The sequence below is a fragment of the Mandrillus leucophaeus genome, unplaced genomic scaffold (assembly GCF_000951045.1).
Source record: "Mandrillus leucophaeus isolate KB7577 unplaced genomic scaffold, Mleu.le_1.0 Scaffold340, whole genome shotgun sequence".
NCBI lineage: Eukaryota > Metazoa > Chordata > Mammalia > Primates > Cercopithecidae > Mandrillus > Mandrillus leucophaeus.
The window spans coordinates 496,380-515,977 of record NW_012103588.1 but is presented as its reverse complement, the minus strand read 5'-3'; the positions used below and the strand labels follow the sequence as shown (position 1 = coordinate 515,977).

The following is a 19,598-nucleotide window of genomic DNA, read 5'->3' as shown; positions in this document are numbered from 1 at the left end:
ATACTCATGTGATGAATACCCTAATTACCCTGACTTGATCATTACACATTCTATTTATGTAACAAAATTTCACACATACCCCCTAGATATATACAAGCATAATGTGTCAAAAAATTTTTAAGTGACTGTTTGAATTGCCTTATCTGCTAGTTGTATCATTGTTATTATTATGGTAATGTTTCTTTTGACTGATTTCCTTTTTACTGGTTATGAATACCGTTTTTCTGTTGCTTTTTATGCCAGGTAATTTTTGATTAGTTGCCAGACATTGTGAATTTTACATTGCAAAGTGCTAGATTTTGTCATATTCCCTAAATTCATGTTAGAATTTATTCTAGCATATGGTTATTTGAGATCAGTTTGCTCCTTTTGAGCCTTGGCATTAAGGACCAAGCATAGTGTTTAGTCTCAAACCAACTTAGCCTTATTTCTAAGGCCAATCCCTTCTGAGGATTCTAGCCTGTGGCCTGTGTATTATGAGATGATTCTACTTCTGCGGGTGTGTATGCAAATGCCTTCCAGTCCTGAGTAAAGTCCAGAAACTGTCAAGCCCAGTGTTTTCTGGTGTTTTCTTTCTTTCTTTTCGTTCCCCCCCACCCCCAGACATGGAATCTCACTCTATGCATGCGTACATCAGCTGAAGATTTTATAAGAGTCCTCTGAATGTCTTGACCGACCATTCTCCCTCTCCCATTCCCTTTAACTACCTTTACTCTGGTGTTCTGCTCCACAAATTCTAGCTGATATGGTCTCCCAAATTCTGATATATGCCTGCTCACTTAGTAAGAATGCCAGGCTCTCTTTTTGTGTTTTTCTCTCTGCCCTGTAGACTAGAAATTGCCTCCAAGCAGTAAGTTAGTGTGATTATAGGATTCAACTTTTTGCTTTGCTTTTCTCATCAATCATAGTCCTGTAATGCCTGTTGTCTGATGCTTGGAACAAATTATTTTATATATTTTGTCTGGGTTTCTAGTTGGTTTTGGTGGGATATTTTCACATCTGGACCTTGCTGATTCTGGAGGGACTGTCCTTCCTGGGGCTAGCTAATTCCTAGAGATAGCAAACATTTATCCAAGACACCTCTTAGATATTGAAAACGACTAAGCAAGAGCTCATATCCCAAACTCTTCCTTTGTCAGGATTTTACACGAAGCCACTATTTTCCTACTCTAATAACCTTATTACTAAGTACCAGACAGCTAGAGATAGCCTTTATACCCCAGAACCCAATACAATCATTCAAACTAACCAATCCTAAGCCAGTTTACCCTGCTCTGCCCATTTCTGCCCATGGAACCATAATAAAGCCTCTTGCCGTGTTTTCTTTCCACTCCCTTTACCTCCTGACTGATCCTGATGCTTCGTCCTGTGGCCCTCTATGTGGTGTGGTATGCCCCCTCCTCTTGGGAACTGAAACAAACTGTCTTTTCAATAGTAATCCTCTCATGATCTGTTGTCCTCTTCATATTTGAATAATAAAACCTACATTTTGGGCTGGGCACATTAGCTCATGCCTGTAATCCTAGCACTCTGGGAGGCCAAAGTGGATGGATCACCTGAGGTCAGGAGTTCGAGACCAGCCTGGCCAATATGGTGAAACCCCCGTCTCTACTAAAAATACAAAAAAATTAGCTAGATGTAGTGGTGGGCACCTATAATCCCAGCTGCTCAGGAGACTGAGGCAGGAGAATTGCTTGAACCCAGGAGGCGGAGGTTGCAGTGAGCCGAGATTACACCATTGCACTCCAGCCTGGGCGAGAGAGCAAGACTCCATCTCCAAAAATACAAAACAAAATAAAACGTACATTTTGAAACACCTTCAGGCTTGCAAGCAGAGTTTAGTATATATATTTTCTTAAACAAGATAATGTCTATAAGCACCTGGCACATAACAATTATTGAACAAATGATTATTCATTCCTTAACTTGATCTCAGTATTTTAACACCTTGTCTTAACTCCAATTATTGACTTCAGTTTCCTTATTTAATGCTGCCATTCTTCCCCTATCTGCCACCTCCACTGCTACTAGTATACTCACCTTGAAATCTTTATGTAGCTCTTCATATTTTGGGTTTTATTCCTTACTTAAAATATTATCTTTTATATTTAAATCTAACCCACCAGTCTATGACATATTGAAATGCTGAAGGCTTACCTGCTGAACATTTTATTTTCCATTTTTGTAGAATTTTAAAAATGTAGTATATTCTTTTTTCAAATCTCTCCAAGTAACCTGCGGATATCAATTTTTTTCTTATTTCCATCCTATCCCATTTTCCCAAGGTATAGTAAAAATTTCCTACAAGCTTTAGCTTTACTATATTTAGCAAATATCTAACACTTCTGAATATCATTCCTCTTCCAATTTTGGAGGTAGCATACACATTCACAAATCTGATGATTTCCAATCCTGAATTTCTCCCAGACTGACCTCCCATATATTCTATGTCTTTTAAAAAAAGTAACCATAATGGTAACATGTGGAAAATTTAGAGTAATGTGATACTTACCTTCCTTTTGTTTAACTTGATTCCTTAATTATGAGGAGGGTTTGGGTTTAGCATATTGGTCTTTAGACAGCTAACCAAACTAAAACTTTAAGTATTTTCCCTCATTGCTTATATAGGTTGTAATAAAGCCTGGAATTTACAGTCATTTTTAAAGATGTTGATAGCTGTATTAAAATACCCTAGTAGATTTGGCATGAAAGCAAATGCCAGCTCTGAGGATAAAGATAACACCACCGGCAAACACTGCTACTTTGATTCATTGTGACTAGCATTGTGTAGGTTGCATACTCTTCCATGTAAATCACAAGAGGTTTAGGATCTGAACACCCTCAAAACACTCGTGTGTTGAAATTTTACATACATTTTTTTACTGGTTCTTATCTGAAGGACTCAATTCATTTTGCAAACCTCTAACAACTTATTTGTGGTAATGGGTGGGTCTGATTGACAGGTGCCATACTGTAAAGTGGAAACTGGGACACAGATACTTTTCTCAATTTTACTTTGGTGAAGAGTTTCTAGCAGTAGGAGAATGACAGATATTTGGATCTTTAGGAAATAATGGAAAAACTGAAAGATATTATTATCACAGAATGGATTTTGTGTCATTTTTGGTTCTCACTACAAAGGAAGATGGGAAAATGTGGTTTGCTAACTTTAGTACTTTATAGCCTAAGACAGTCTATGCTTTAAACCCCAGAGAGATTTTTTTGTACATATTTCCCAGACTCTGAAGCCTAAGTGATCATTAGATGAAACTGAATTTTTATTTTGTTATCCTATTATACCAGATTCTCAGGAAAAAAGCTACTGACATATACCGTGACAAGTCACTGAATCCAAAATGCTACTTAAATTGTTGCTGAGTGGGTTAATTTTTATGAAATCAATTTCATGCTGTGGCTGGTGATAAACCTTGGCAATCTTTGATTGATATGTCTTTTTTTTTTTTAACTCACTTTGCCTAAAAATTAACCTTCTTTAAAATTGATAGCTATATCTCATCGCTTTTAATTTGTATGAGTGAATTTTAAAAAGGCTTTTTTTTTTTATCACTACATGATTGTCTTTTCTAGGAACAGTGTTGGGATCATAATATGCTTTTTACTTCAGGGATATATAAAATCGTTCCCATGATCATATATCCAATTTGCATGTGAATCAGTGCACATTGAAAGTAACCCTGAATGGAAATGTTTTCTTTTCTTTTATTTTTTTGGAGAGTAGACTCTAAGATAGATAATAAGGTTTACACTCTGTTTTCAGAGTATAGAGTTTAGATCAGTGACAAGCAACGTAAGATGCACCTAACAAATTTTAATTGCCACCTTTTACCTCATACAAAGCCTTACAATTCAGTGTAATAAAAATCTCCAGAAATAGACTTTAGAATTTTTTTTTTCCAGAAGCTGTGGATTGGAGGGGATTAACATGTGAGTGAGTCTGCCCCATCCCAAGTCCCGTAGCACGTTGGGGACTCATAGTCAAGTGAAGAGTGAAGCAACCAGGGACCACCTATCTATGTGGAAATGTAGCGGTCCTTTGTGATATTCTAGGGTCTAGAACTGCCGTTCTCAGCTTGAGCAAAGTAAAGAGAAAATCCTGCAAACATGGAAGGAAATCCAAAGCAAATAAGGGCAATGGTCCACATCTTATATATCTTGCATCTTCAGTGCCTTTTACAGTGTCTGGCACAGAGTAAGCAGTTGGTTGTGGTGAATGGAATGATCTAACTCTAGGCCATCTTTGTTGTTAATTTTATTAACATGAAACATTTTGGACAACCCATTTCAGCTTATTAAAACTCAGTTTCACTATATGTAATGTGGAAATAATAATAATCCCTACCTGAAAAGGATATTTTTGGAGTACTAATGTTACAATGCATTTATAAGAATGTATCTTTCTGATGAAATTCAATTAGATTATTTTTATTTTACCAAAAAAAGTATTTAGGTCTAGTCATTTTATTTTTTTTCTGAACTGGACTATATATAATTGTTTTTTAATACTAATAATCTAATTTTCATAAAGTTTACCCCCCAAGGATGTCCCCTTGTATTTTGTATCACCCTTTATGTTTTTTATGTAGAGAAATAGTTACAGGCTGTGAACTTGTCAGACTCCATAAGCCTCTTTGTACTGGTAGCCATACTTTGCTTCTATGATACAGTGATCCTATCAGGAGTAGAAAGACAGTGGCACTCCTTGGAGTTCTACATGGGCTGAAAATATTCTTGCTACACCAGGGACGTGTTTTGGGACACCCAGGAGCAACCTGAGAACTAATATTTGGTGGTACTTAGTACTTGTCAGCTTTGTGGCATATCTCATGTCTCCCTTTAATCCAGCCTCCTCTCTGTAGCTGGAGAATCATCTTTCCGTAACTTATCCTTGAGAGAGGTGCTCACCTCCCTCACCAGCCTCCATCCTTCGAGGGCTTAAAAGTTTTCACTTTCTGGCTGGGCGTCGTGGCAATTTATATATTCATATATATAAATTGATATTTACATATATATAAATCAATTTACATATATATGTAATTGATATTTACATATATGTAATATCAATTTATATATATAAATATAAATATCAAGCAGTGATGGTCACACACCATTGAGACACGTGGAAGTTGACTTGGCACACATCTTAACAGAGTTTAGAATGCAATAACTCTAACCTCTGAAAATTTAGAGTGATTGCAGCAGAAAACTTTGAAATTAAATCAAGAAGCTTATTTTATTTCCCAATTCATGAACTTAATTGTGTCTTCATGCTGAACCATATTTGGCCATTTAACGAACATAACAATAACATTATTAACAGTTACTTAAACCATGAAACTGTTGGCATTGATCTTTTTTCAAGTGATTGCCCTGTTTTGTTTTGTTTTGATTTTTATGCCATCTAATAAAGAACTAAGTTCTGGTGGCATGGGAAAAAGAGTTATGGCCTGGATCTGGAGCTGGGCTAAGCCCCCAATTTTCACACCAAATGAGTAACCTTAGGCAAAGTGATTTTTTTCTTTTCTATATTTCTTATCCTTATCTATAAAGTGGGGTGAATGGGTCCATGCAGCTCCAAAACTTTATCTTTTCAGTGGTTCCTTGATTCAAGTAAAAATGTTCAAAACATTTTTGAATACTAATGACATCCTGTTTTCTAGCGAAGGTGGTATTTGATCTCATGTAGCAGGGCAGAAGTAGACATGGTGTTCTGAATCATATGGTATAGCCATGGTTAAAATGTTGTGCTTAATATGTTGCCCCCTTTGTAGACAACACAGAGTAGGATGCCCCCTTTCATGCCAATCTAATATACCAAGGCTTGGGATAGAGCAAAGGGACTTGAGGGAATGAGGAAAGCTGAACGACGGGAATAAACAAACTCCTTCTTCCATGTTTAAAACTACATAATCTTTAAAGATATTAGGTTTTGTATTAAAATACTCTTCTCTTTTGAGATCCTGAGGTAACTTTCAATGTGGAAATGCTATAAATACAATGTTGCAATGAATATCTTCATGTATACAACCTTCTGCTTTTGTTGAACTATTTCTTTAAGTTAAATTATTTATTTTGTTCCTGAAAAGATTAGTGTGCATCCAGATTATTGTGAATTCCTAATAACTACAGGTTTAGACATACTTCAAACATTGAAATATGGAGACAAATTGAACAAGATTTGTATTTTTTCTGCAATACAAATAATACATGTTCTTTTAAAAAACAATTAGAAAGTAAAGATAGCAAGAAAAATGTTATAATCTCACCATCTAGATATAACCGTTGGTAGGTATACATATTTCCTCTCTTTCTCTCCCTCTCTTTTTCTCTCTCTCTGTGTGTGTATGTGGAGGGGGACTTTTATGTGTCTGTCTGTCTGTCTGTCTCTTTATTTATTGATGATCTTAAACAAATTTGTTCATAAGTTATATACTCAAATAAATCGAAAACAACATATTTTGTTTTTACACTGAAATGTAAATTTCAGAGACAGAAATTTTCTTCTTTTCTTTTTGTATTCCAAAGAAACTAGCTGAGTGTGAACAGAAGGTGCAAAAGAATAATAGAATTTTGAAGTTTAATGTTAGAAATTATCTGATTTATTCAATTTATTTTATGTATGGGTAAATGGGTAGAGACACGTTGTGATTTTTCCTAGAGTCATGTGGCTAATTTGTGGTTAGTTGAAATTAGAGCAGAGGTCACTCATTACCTGATCCAGGGTTTTAATCTCAAAAACCACTTCTTGAGATTAATTTCTATACTTCTCCTGATCTTTCTAGAACCTACTATTGAACTGATTATATACACAGTACTGTTAAGAACATTGTAATGTTGAGATTTCTTTAGAACTCTTTTTCTATTGAGATGGAATTCATATAATGTACAGTTACACATCTTAAAGTGTACAATTTAGTAGCATTTAGTGCATTCACAATGTTATATAACTATAACATCGCTCTAGTTTCAAAACTTTTAAAATAATTTCTGTATCCATTACCCTTTTCCCATTTGCCCTTAGAGTACTGTGCTGGCAGCGATTGCTGCTGCACTTTTTTCTAAATGAGAAAAGGGTAAGTAATCCCTCCATACTCTCGATTCTGTCAATCCTCTGGCAACCACTAACATGTTTTTTGACTCTATGAATTTTCCTATTCTCGATATTTCGTATAAAAGAAATCGTACAGAATTTGACCCTTTGTGTCTGGCATCTTTGACTTAGCATAATATTTTCAAGGTTTGTTTGTATTTTAGCTTGTATTTCATTCTTTTTTATGGCTGAATAATATTCCATTGTATAGATATATCATAATTTGTTCATTCCTTGATCTGTTGATGGACATTTTTTCTTTAAAACTTTAACAAACAAAATCTATGTTTATTCACTCAAAGCTTGCAATTGCAAGTTCCGTAATTTCCAATTTAATCCCAGATCAGATTAATTATATTTAACATTCCTTTGCCATTTTATCCTTCTCAAGTTGATGGACTCACGTTTCACTGCTGCAGTGTTTTTCTGTCACATATATAATTAATTCCTAGTATTTCCACTTTTAGAATGTTGTTACCATGTAGAACCTTTGTTTGACTTCTACTTATAAATATCTTTTAATGACTTCTGACTGTTGTCTTCCACTAACATTTGTAAAGTATACTGTTGAGTATATTGTTGAGTATTGTAAAGTATATTGTGCTAGGCTGAAAATGGTCCTCCAAAGATGTTCACATTCTAATTCCCTACACTTATAAATCTTACCTTATATGACAAAAGGGACTTTGCAGATGGATTAAATTGAAGATTTTGAGATTGAGAGACTGTCCTGAATCATCTCGGTGCGTCTGATATACTTACAAACTTCATAAGAGAGGGGTAGGAGATCAAATAAAGTAGCAAGTTATGTAAGGACAGAGTCAAAGGGTCAGGAGCCAAGAAATGAAGACAGCCTTTAGAGATCAAAGAAGGCAAGAAAATAACTTCTCCCCTGAAGTCTCCAGAAGGAATGTAGCCCTGCTGACACTTGGATTCTAGATTTCTGATCCCTGGGATGTAAGAGAATAAGCTTGTGTTGTTTTAAGCTACTAAGTTTGTGTTAATTTGCAACAGAGCAATAGTAAACTAAGATATTCCACTAAAGAGATGCAATTTTAAACAAGTCTAAAGTTAACCATATTCAGAAACATATATATTAATATTTAACTTACATATTATTGTTGATAATATTCATTAATTTGACAACATATTGCTGCTCAGCATAGCTTCTAAATAAAAATAAAGAGCTAGATTGTTATAAGGAATGGGGTTGATAGCAAAACTTTGTCTGCTTTGGCATTGAATAAAGCTCTTAACAATTAGGAAAAGTAATAGTTTTCAAGCATGTTTCAACATTGGGTGCTTTGGATTCCTTAAATCCTTTGTGGAGGTTCTTTAGTAATGATATACTTTTTAAAAATGTTGTGTTTCAAAATGTTCATGTTTAATATCTCCTTTTTCCTGTCCAAATCCACACAGATAAATGTGAAATAAGTGTCTAAATTTTCACTCTGGACTCTGTAGGGAGAAACTGGACTGCTCTTGAACTCACAGGTGAGAAGAAAATGATATCACTTATTTTCTTTACAGAATGAAAAAACAATAACATTTATTAAGAAACATTCTGCCAAGGTTAAGGGCTCATTGAATATGAAAACAAAACTCAAACTCTTTTTTGCTTGGAGTTTTTCTAAATTTGCCCTTAAATCCTTGTATTTTTCTTATCTTTTAGCCAACTGGATGGTCATGATTAATGTGCCTTTAATCACAGGAGCTTCTTGAAGCTCCTTTTCACTACCTCAGAGGCAGCTGCTCCCCAGTGATGTCATGTTTCCTTCCTGACCTTGGGAGTGCCATTTAGAGGCAACCGTTTCCAGGGACTGAAAGGCTTCTGTATCTCAAGTCATGCTACCAAAATAGTCCATTAGCTGTGCTTTTCAACTTAGTTACGTCATAATGAATAAGTCTCTTCTCCTCTGAACAGTGTTGATGACTTTTCCCTACCTTTGTCAATTTCAGTATAAATGTGTACCCGCCAAAGGCATCAGGAGGGGACTAAGGAAATCCTATAGGAGAACAATGACAGGAAATTGACATAGCCATTAAGATGTCTGGAAAAATTAAGTTAGAAGAAAGTGGGGCTTGGCTTATTGCCATTTTTGGAATAAGGAAAAAACTGCAGGCAGGGATGTCTCCAGAAAAGTTAACATAAAACTTAGAATAAGCATGGTTGTGTGCAAATTGAATTAAAATAAAGGATAATAATATGATAAATAGGAATAATAGTAGAAAATTTCTTTTGGTGGGGAAGGGAAAGTAATAAACACTGTAAATTGAGGTTCAGATTTTTTTTTTTTCTTTTTTAGGAACAAAGATTTCCCTGGCCTTGGAAGCAAGTGCTGATGAAATTTCTCAGCCCAGAGCTGATTCACTGAATTGAGGAATTAGAGAAAGGAAAGATTTGTTTTTCTTAAACATCTGTAAGGAAATATTAGGTTAAATATTTATAGGTTCAGAAAGAAGTCTATAATTACAAATCTTAGATAAATAAATGCAGTGTGTTAGAATCTGGTAACTCAGAAAAAATGACCTCATTCAGGAATAGGAATTCCTATAGGAACAGGAAAAAATGACCTCATTCAGGAATAGGAATTCCTCATACAATAGGAAGCAACTTTTACATTTTTTAAAGGAAATTCATCAATGATTATTTTGACCTCATCTTCATGTATCAGATGCTCAAATTTAAAGTCGATTAGGGAAATGAGTAACAATGAAAGAAAACTCTCATGAATGACTGGATGAAACATGTGGGAATATATCATGCTTAAATTTATCCTTCTGCTATAAAAAAGCACTTTCTTACTTTTGCCTGTTGACTTTGAATTATTTTTTTCCGGATTGGAGAAGATTACATGAAGTAAAAATTTAGCTCAGTAAAGAGTAGCTTGATACAATCAGTCATAGAGATTGGTAACTTCATTGATTTTCAGAGTTGGGAGAGACCTTCAAAACAATCTAACAAAATTCTCTCATGCACAGTTAAGAAGCTGGGGCTCAAAGCACTTAAATGACTTATCTGGAATCAGACATCACTAGAATAAGTACCAGGATTATATACCAGGTTTCCTGATTTCCAAGCTGGTAAATTCCATATAAAACATATTGGATCAATAAACTATTTTATTAATTAATCTTGGAACATCATAGTCAAAAATATGAGTCAAATGCTCTATCACATATCATCCTCAAGGCTATAGTAAAAAATATGCCTCATGGTAAGTAAGCAATGGCTACCTCTCTGTATGTGGTAACAGGAAAACAGTGCTGTGAGAGGCCCATTTGGGGGACATTGTGTGGTCAGTTTGTCAGCTGAGTGAATGCTTCCTATGATCCCTTGCCACTTAGAACCTAAGGGCCTTGGGACAGTCAACTGTATCTACCTGATCCTTTGGTCAGTGGATCTACCACTGTCTAAGCCTTTATTTAGATTTTAAACATAAGTAACACAGGTAAACAGAAAAGTCAAAGCTCAGATTAAAGAAAGGTAGCCATATAATGTGTTAGGTTCAACCATTTGCCTGTTGCAAAAGGGCGAAAGCAAAGCCATTTTTCTGATTTCCAGTGAGATCAGGAAAGTCCTAGTTCCTGAGAGCAGCAGAGGAGACTTTATCCCAGAATCTAGAGAAGAAACATTTCCATACATTATTTCTCCTACTCTCAGCCAGGAGTAAGTCTAATAATTGTATATCTAGCTGCACAACTTTATGCATTTATTTAAAACCATGTATTGAAGGCAAGATATTTAATCTTTTTCAAGTTTCAGATTCCTCATCTAAAATAGGTACATTATTAGGACCAGGTTCAACTTCGTTGTGAGGATTAGATAAGCTTGCAGGCAAAGCTCCTGGTACAGTCCCTGGCACATAGGAAGTGCTTAAATATCAGTAATGGTGATGTTGTAGAAAAGAGGAAGAGGAGCTCACAAAGTTCTATTCCAGATGCTAAAGGAGCAGTCGTCATCCTTGACTACAATGTAAACTTCCTGAAAGAAACCCTGTCGTGGCAGGATATGCTGTACTAAGTTTTATTTTGTTGTTGCTGTTTTAAAGCAGAAGGTTTTTGGATTATTTAACTTAGAAAACCTTCACACTACACTTGTTGGAGGTGTTCTCTCAATAACTAGAAATAAATAAATATTTATTTTATGAGAGAGTGAATCCAGGATAGATTTTATTATTAATAATCAATCCACTTTCCAAAAAGAATTTGAAGTAACTTATAATAAAAGCCATAGGCACCATGGCATCATTAAAACAAAGATTAAAAAATGAAGTGATTTGGAAAGATGCTTGAACCAGAAAGCCTTGATTAAGGATGGTTACTACAGTGGCACTTAAAACTTACTGCAGAGTAGTTCTTGGTAGTGATAATTCTCTTTATAAATGAAATGAGGCATATCAATTTATATTAGCTACATTTTCCCTGTGAGGTGAAATTTAACATGTAGATAGTATCCTCAATGCATTTTATTAGCTAAAGTTATTTCTTTTATAAACCTTCATAAAACTTGAGGGCTTAGTGTTTAAAATTTACATTGTCTGAAGGCATTCTATAGGAAGCAAAAGTAATCAAAGGTGAAACAGTTTATAAATTTGACTTTCTGATAGTTCAGGAAGAGAAACTTAGATTGATTGGTGAGAATATCACATATGCATTACAGTCCCTGTTTTGTATTTATTGACTAATGTAGATTTTGAACAAATCGAGAGAACAATGAATATGACAGTCATCATATTTGCCTAAAATATCATTATCGTTATTGTTATTGTGAGCTAGAGGAGATCCATCTGCTTTCGATAAAATGCTAGACACATATTTGATAAATTTATCTATTTTGTTATAAAAATTAAAGAACCTGGCTTGAGTTATTATTCAAATTAAACGGTGACATTCACAGGTGGATTACAGCCAATCAAGTGGCGCAAGCAAGGCAAAGAAGCTTCCCCAAATACTTTCTGGATCTCAAATGCTCACTCCCTTAAAACCTCAGAGGTCCTTACCGTCGAGCAGAAATTCCTAACCAGGAATCAGCAACAAAATTACATGAAGAATTTCTTCAGAATACTCTTTTCACATACCTCCCAAATTTGAATCCCCAAGAGTGAGGCTTGGGTGTGAATATTTTAAAAATAAAATTCCCAAGAGATTGTGTTGCAAATCCTGAATAAGAGCTCTGTCCCCAGAGTATCAAGAGATGTGTGGCTTCTAAAGAGGATGTAGAGGCAGGAGTTAGCTTCTGCTATTTAACTGCTTTTGATATAGTTCTTCTAGAATATTTTTTTGAGGAGAACAACATTTCTATAGTTCTAAAACTTGGGTTAGCTGCACAATATACTGAACTACAAGTAAATGGGTTTCCTGTGAAATGGATTTATTTATAATTACCCCTCTGCATGTCACACACATGCCAAACGCTTTTGGTTTCGGTGAAATGGTCTCGAGCTTGGTAATAAGCTCAGGTTAACATGCTATTTAAGGGCACTTCCAGAAAGCCACACTGATATTATGTGATCAGTAGAGAGAAGAATGTTTAACTTCCTGTTTGACATGGTAAGAAGGCACACGTTCTGTAAGAAATTATTTGTTATTTATTTAATGCCCACTTCATTCTAAAAAAGACTTGAAGTAGTGTGCAAATCCTTCACGAGTAAGTTGGGGAAGAGGAAGTCTGGAATAGGGTCCTGTTTTATGCCATCTTCTTTTGATATTTGATCCACCATTGAGTCCATTTCTATTCATTTTAATTCCTTTGATGGTTTGAATATGAAATCATTTTGGGCTATCTGTACTCTTTCCCCTGGGATCTAGTTTTGCGGCTATATAGAAATGACTTCCAAATTTACATCTTTTGCTCCAAATTTTCAACTGACTGCTTAAAAATCTCCACTTGTGTGTTTAGTAGCAAATAATATGTGTATGCCCAAGACAGATCTTTTGATTCCTTACCTCCCTCACCCTGACCTTTCCTTTTCTAGTCTTCCCCATTTTTGTTGCTTATTCTAAAACCTTTGTATTCTATATCTCTCCATCTCCTTGCCACCATCCCTGGCAAGCTACTACCTTGGAGTATTCTACCAACTTCCACAGTAGTCTTTTTCCACTTTTGTATGCTAGCATCCATTTTTTGCAAAGCAGCCAGAGAGATGTTCTCATTACAGTCCAACTAACATTTCATTTAAGAGGATCCTTTGAGAAAGGTTTTAGCTACTGTACCCATTCAAATACATTAAGGCTAATATTGGTAAAATTAAAAAAAAAAAAAACAACATTGAGGCTAAGAAGAGTTTTTTAATCAGCAAAATACAGGGTGAATGATACCGATCCATAAAATCAATATTTATGAGTAACCCACTTCAATTTAAAACTAATAAGGGCTGATGTGTAAACTTTAAATGAAAATAGTTGGTATAACAAAATATTTAAAATATTCTGCTTTGCTAGCTCATAATAGCACCATAATTTTTCAGGAAGAGTTCAAGAGGATTCAGAAGAATAGTCACTTGTTGATCCAGTTTATTCTGGAAGTAGATGCTTTCTAAAATACCTCTTTGCAGTGGTATGCAGATTTCATATATATTTAATGTTTTCCCTGAACACTCTATCATATGTGAGAACTCAATCATGCCAACCTTAGTTCTGCCAACCCCTGTGTTTTTAAGAAACACAGCTCCTCAGTTGGTGCAAGATTTCTGTAGCTCCACATAACTGGAAGGTAAAATGTGAAATGGGGATTGGTGTCAGATGAAGCGGAAGTCAGGTCGTATATCTTTCAAGTGATGTTAAGAAGCTTAGAATTTATCCTGAAAGCAATGAGAATACAATTTACTCTCAATGACTTTCATTTGTTCTTATAAATCCTGCTGCTAAGTGAAGAGTCATTTATTAAGAGAAACCTTTCATTATTTCCCTCCCTCCCTCCCTTCCTCCCTTCCTCCCTTCCTTCATTTTTTCTTTTGAGATGGAGTCTCGCTCTATCGCCCAGGCTGGAGTGCAGTGGCGCGATCTCGGCTCACTGCAAGCTCCGCCTCCCGGGTTCACGCCATTCTCCTACCTCAGCCTCCCGCGTGGCTGGGACTACAGGCGCCCGCCACCTCGCCCGGCTAGTTTTTTGTATATTTTAGTAGAGACGGGGTTTCACCGTGTTCGCCAGGATGGTCTTGATCTCCTGACCTCGTGATCCACCCGTCTCGGCCTCCCAAAGTGCTGGGATTACAGGCTTGAGCCACGGCGCCCGGCGTTTTTTTTTTTTTTTTTCTTTTTGAGACAGACTTTTGCTCTTGTTGCCCAGGCTGGAGAGCAATGGCACAATCTCAGCATCTCAGCTCACCACAACCTCCACCTCCTGGGTTCAAGCAATTATCCTGCCTCAGCCTCCTGAGTGGCTGGGATTACAGGCACACACCACCACGCCCAGCTAATTTTGTATTTTTAGTAGAAACAGGGTTTCTCCATGTTGGTCAGGCTGGTCTGGAACTCCTGACCTCAGGTAATCCGCCCACCTCGGCCTCCCAAAATGCTGGGATTATAGGGGTGAGCCACTGCGCCTGGCCAAAAACTTCCATTATTTCTTTTTTCTTTCCTTTTTTTTTTTTTTTAAATTTAACAGAGTTTAATTGAACAGTTTGAGAATTGGGCAGCCTCCTCAGCCAGAGTAGGCTCAGACACTCCAGCACAGTCACGTGCTGGAAGAAGATTTATGGACAGAGAAAGAAAAGTGGCATATAGAAAACAGAGGTGAGGTATAGAAACAGCCAGATTGGTTACAGCTCCATATTTGCCTTATTTGAAAGCAGTGTCAAGAGTTGACCTCCTTTGATTGGCCAAAATCCAATGATTGTCACAAGAGTAGGTCACAGTCTTGTTTACACATCTAGGTAGGTTACAATTCACTAAGTACAGAATAACCTTTAAGTCAAGCTTAAACTATGTAAGGAGGCAGCTTTAGGCTAAATTTGATTTAACAATATTAATGACATATTTATGATAACTATATTTTCGAAACAAAACATATTTGGTGGGAAGAATGGAATCATTGCAGGACTTTTCCTTAGTTCAGCTAAAGATAAGGCTCTTGTCCATCCCACAGCCACAAAAATTTAGGCTTGCAGATGGTTTAAAGGGTGAGTAAAGCAGGGTTTTATTAAGTGAAAAGGGGAAATAAAGGGTTGGGGGGAACAGGGATCCTCTGCAAGGCCAGAGTCCCCTGCTAGAGTGCTTCCTACCAGGCTGCTCGAATCCCAGGTTCACAAAGGAAAAGGAGGCGCCAGGCTCTTCCTTGCTGCAAACTCCCGAGGCTCCACCCCAGTGGGCAGGCTGGTTGGAGTTTCTCCAGGGACCCCCTCCCATCTGGCTGTCAAAGAATTATTTTAGAGTTTTATAAAACTCGGAGAAATAAAAATGAAATCCTAAGTCACCCAACTGACTAAATGGATGCACCACCTCTTGGCCAAGGGGACCCCAGAGAAACCTTGAAAACTAAGTTCCTGCCATGATGAGTTGTTATACCCTCTCCATTGCTAAACACCATTAGGATTTCCTTCCTACAGGTTAAACAGAAATCAGCCCTTTGGAAGGACGAGCTGCACCGCTGATATCAACCAATGGTCTGACACTGCCCCTTCCTTTTGCAGTTTCTGCACAACTAACCAGCATTCCTTCCTGATAACAGACTGCCCATAATGGAATGGTTCTGGCCAGTTTACAGAGGATGTGCAGTGAGGGTTTCTGTGTCCTCTGTTTCACCTTTTGATGTCAGAGGACAGAAAACTCCACCCTCTGATCATGCTAATGCTGCCAATTTTTGCACATGCATCCCATGGAGAGGCATGAAGCTCAACTGAGCATGTGCATGTTTCTCCTTTCATGACTATTCATGACTCCTCCTATAGTTTATTGAATACATATACATATATTTGGCCATCCTATTCAACATAAATGCCCATCTTATTCTTCTGACCCTCAATGTCTGTTTTTGGCTTCTGGCCAGAGACTACATTTCTCAGCCTGTCAGAATGACCACCCTGCAGGCTGCAATCTTTTAGGAGAAATAAAGCTCTTCTTTGCAAATTTATTAATCTTAGAATTCTTCAGTTGACAACTGTAATGTTTGGCTTAATAGAAAACAGCTGGATTCTTCTACTTGTCTCTTCATTCTATCTGTTGCAATATGTTGTTTTCATTGGAGTATATGAAGAAAACCCAGGCTCACAGAGTTATGTAGTTGGAAGAAGGAGAACATTACATATCTCTGAAGAGATCTGGGGGACCCAGAGGTTCACTTTTTTTTTTTTTTTTTTGAGGCAGAGTCTTGCTGGAGTGCAGTGGCACGATCTTGGCTCATTCCAACCTCCACCTTATGGGTTCAAGTGATTCTCCTGCCTCAGCTTCCTGAGTAGCTGGGATTACAGGTGTGTACCATCATGCCCAGCTAATTTTTGTATTTTTAGTAGAGATGAGGTTTCACTATGTTGGCCAGGCTGGTCTCAAACTCCTGACCTCAAGTGAACCACCCACCTCGGCCTACCAAAGTGCTGGGATTACAGGCATGAGCTGCTGCTTCACTTTGAAAGCTGTTGGGATGAAGAAGCTCTTCTCATACTCCAGCAACTCCATATAACATCTGGATGGAGAAGATAACCAGATTTGCTTGTTTGGTGTCTGCTTGTTGATCACGTAGGTTCCTAGATCTTCACCCAGTTTAACTGTTAAGACACCACTCCCAAAGGAAACATCATAGTCCTCAAAGGTGTATGGCTTGTCTGCAATGTCTTCAAAAAACTGCTAAAGAGTCCAGCGTTTCCTCTGCTAGTCTTTCATAGGTGGTGTCATCTAGAGAGGCTGAGTGGCCCAGAGTTCCCGATTTCCTCAAATTCATCAAATAGGCACTCTGCTTTTTGACATTCCGAATCTGGTTGAGGCCATGGAGGTTCGAACTGGCGTGGTAGGGTGTGCAGGTTGCATCCATGCCAGTGCGCAGGGCCTGGAGGCCTCAGAGCGGGGCCAACTCTGCCGGCCGCGGGGCCTGGGTGAGGGTCTGGGCCTGGGCCGGGCTGGGGGATGACAGGAGGCCGGCAACTGCGTGGCGCCTGAGAGTCCACGTGCTGTTCCGGGTCTGCCCACTTCCATTATTTCTAATGAAAAATGTTATTATGTGTTCCACCTCAAATCAATGTATACAAACAATTTTTGCGTAAGAAAAACTATGTATCACTTGAACAATGAAAACAAATTTCTATAAGTGAGAAACAAGATGTCATTCAAATACTGCTTTCACATCAAATTTTTCTTTCTCTATCAAGTCTTTGCCTGAAACTTTAATGTCTAAATATTATTGTTTATAGTGTATTTATTTAATGTGTTATAAAAAATTGTTATACTGATAAGAAAAAGTTTTCTGAAAAATAACTCTTCAAGAACCATGATGGCAGTCGTTAATGGTCATTATGGAATGTAAGTCTTTAGCAGTGATAAAGGATATTAAGCGAGGAATAATAATTAGGTTTTTTTGTTTTGAGTAGAATTGATTGTAGACAAGAATTATGTAGCCGAAAGAAGTAAGATAGAATGAATGAATTGCAGAGCTAGTTAACAAATAAATTTGACAGGACTTCTTGTTGAGTCAAAGAAATCGTTGACAGAGAATTCTCAGTGTTAGCAGCTTTATGGGTGATAAAGTGCTCACTGAAATCAGTCACACAGGAACAGGTTAGGGAGAGAGATGATAAACTCTTCGTAAAACTGATTTTGAAGCCTCTACAGGAAACCTGCATGGGATGTCCAATAGAGAGTTACATAAATTTTGAGCTCAGGAGTGAGATCATGGCTGAAGTTAGAGGTTTGATAGTCATTATCAAATGGTGTTTGCATTCAGATGACTGAATGGTATTGCCTAGGGAGACAGATAAAGGTGACACAGAGGAGAATCTAAGCACCACCAAATTTTAAAAGATCGGCATAAGTAGAGTTCACAAAAGACACTAAGAAGTAGCTTTTAAAGATAGGAGGAAAACCAAGAGAGGGTGACGTCACAGAAAGGAAGGAAAGGAAGCTTTTTAAGAAGAGAGAGTAGGCTGGGCACAGGGGCTCACACCTCTAATCCCAGCACTTTTGGGGGCCGAGGTAGGTGGATCACGAGGTCAGGAGTTCAAGACCAGCCTGGTCAACACGGTGAAACTCCATCTCTACTAAAAATACAAAAGTTAGCCAGGCATGATGGCGCGTGCCTGTAGTTCCAGCTACTTGTGAGGCTGAGGCAGGAGAATTGCTTGAACACGGGAGGTGGAGGCCAAGATTGTGCTATTGTACTCCAGCCTGGGCAACAGAGCAAGACTCTGTATCGGGGAGTGGGGGGAAAGAAGAGAGAGTCTAATATTCAGTGGTGAGATGAGTTAAAACTACAACATGTTTATTGGATCTAGCAACAAGAGAATCCCACGTTATCTTGATAAGAATAATCTCAATTGGATATCTCAGGTGAGAAGCTACTTGGAATGTGTTGAGGAATGTGTTAAATTAGAAAGAAACTTGAGAGAATCACCTGGTATAGCTGATATCCTTATACATAAAAGTCAGAACATTTGTATTCAGAAACTCCTTTGGGAAGGTCTGATAGCACCTATTGTGTTTCCACAAACTTCTTATCTGCACAAGGAGAGATGAAAACACCTCTTAACATTTATCTCACTCTTTCTCTTTTTTTGTTTGATACAGAGTCTCACTTTGTTGCACGGCTGGAATACAGTGGCATGATTATAGCTCACTGGAACCTCAAACTCTGAGCTCAAGTGATTACTCTCTCCTTAATTTTCCAATCTAAACAGTGGCTAACTTAAATTTTATTTTACTGAATTTAATTTACAAACTTAACTTGATTCTTAGTATATTATAGATTTATGTCTCAATAACAAAATATTTTGCATGACTGGAATAATTTCTGATGGGCACACAGATCCTCTCCTTTGGTAGCTTCACACAAGTTAATCCTTTCTCAAGCATATAAACAGACATTTCTCAAGCATATAAACTCATGTTGGTGTTTACTTGGACAGAATTTGAACGTGGATACCGAGTATGTTTTAAAACAATTACAAATAGTCTTAGGAAAGACAGAAATTATAGACTTCAAATAGTTTTTTTTCCTCTGAAAAATGTAATTTTTTAAAGTTTGATTGTTTAATTGGAGATTGTGTTCCTAGATTAATATTAGCTGTTTTTAAATGTAATTTTTATGTCACTGTCCAATTTGAAAAATACTTTTAGCTATGCTCTTTCAATTCCTTTAACAACCATGTCAAGTAGATATTATCTTAAGTAATTTCTCCATAAATTGTACTCTTAGTAAGTGTAGTCAGAATGAAAAAGAAAATCTGAGTCTCGTGATTCAAAGTCTTCTGATGTCCAATTTAGAAACACCTGAAGTTTTATTCAGATATATTTGTACTTACTTATAAACTGTTCTAACTAGGACTTGAGATGGCTCGGGAGGATG

General features: G+C 37.0%; 1 pseudogene across 1 annotated transcript in view; it reads right to left on the bottom strand.

The window, feature by feature from the left end:
• LOC105545874 overlaps positions 1–17,221 on the bottom strand; it is a 61,870-nt pseudogene extending 44,649 nt beyond the window's left edge. The window contains exon 1 of the transcript XR_001007007.1: positions 16,652–17,221. The product of XR_001007007.1 is annotated as a frataxin, mitochondrial pseudogene (transcript). The remainder of the gene's footprint in view (positions 1–16,651) is intronic.
• Positions 17,222–19,598: the final 2,377 nt, after the last annotated feature.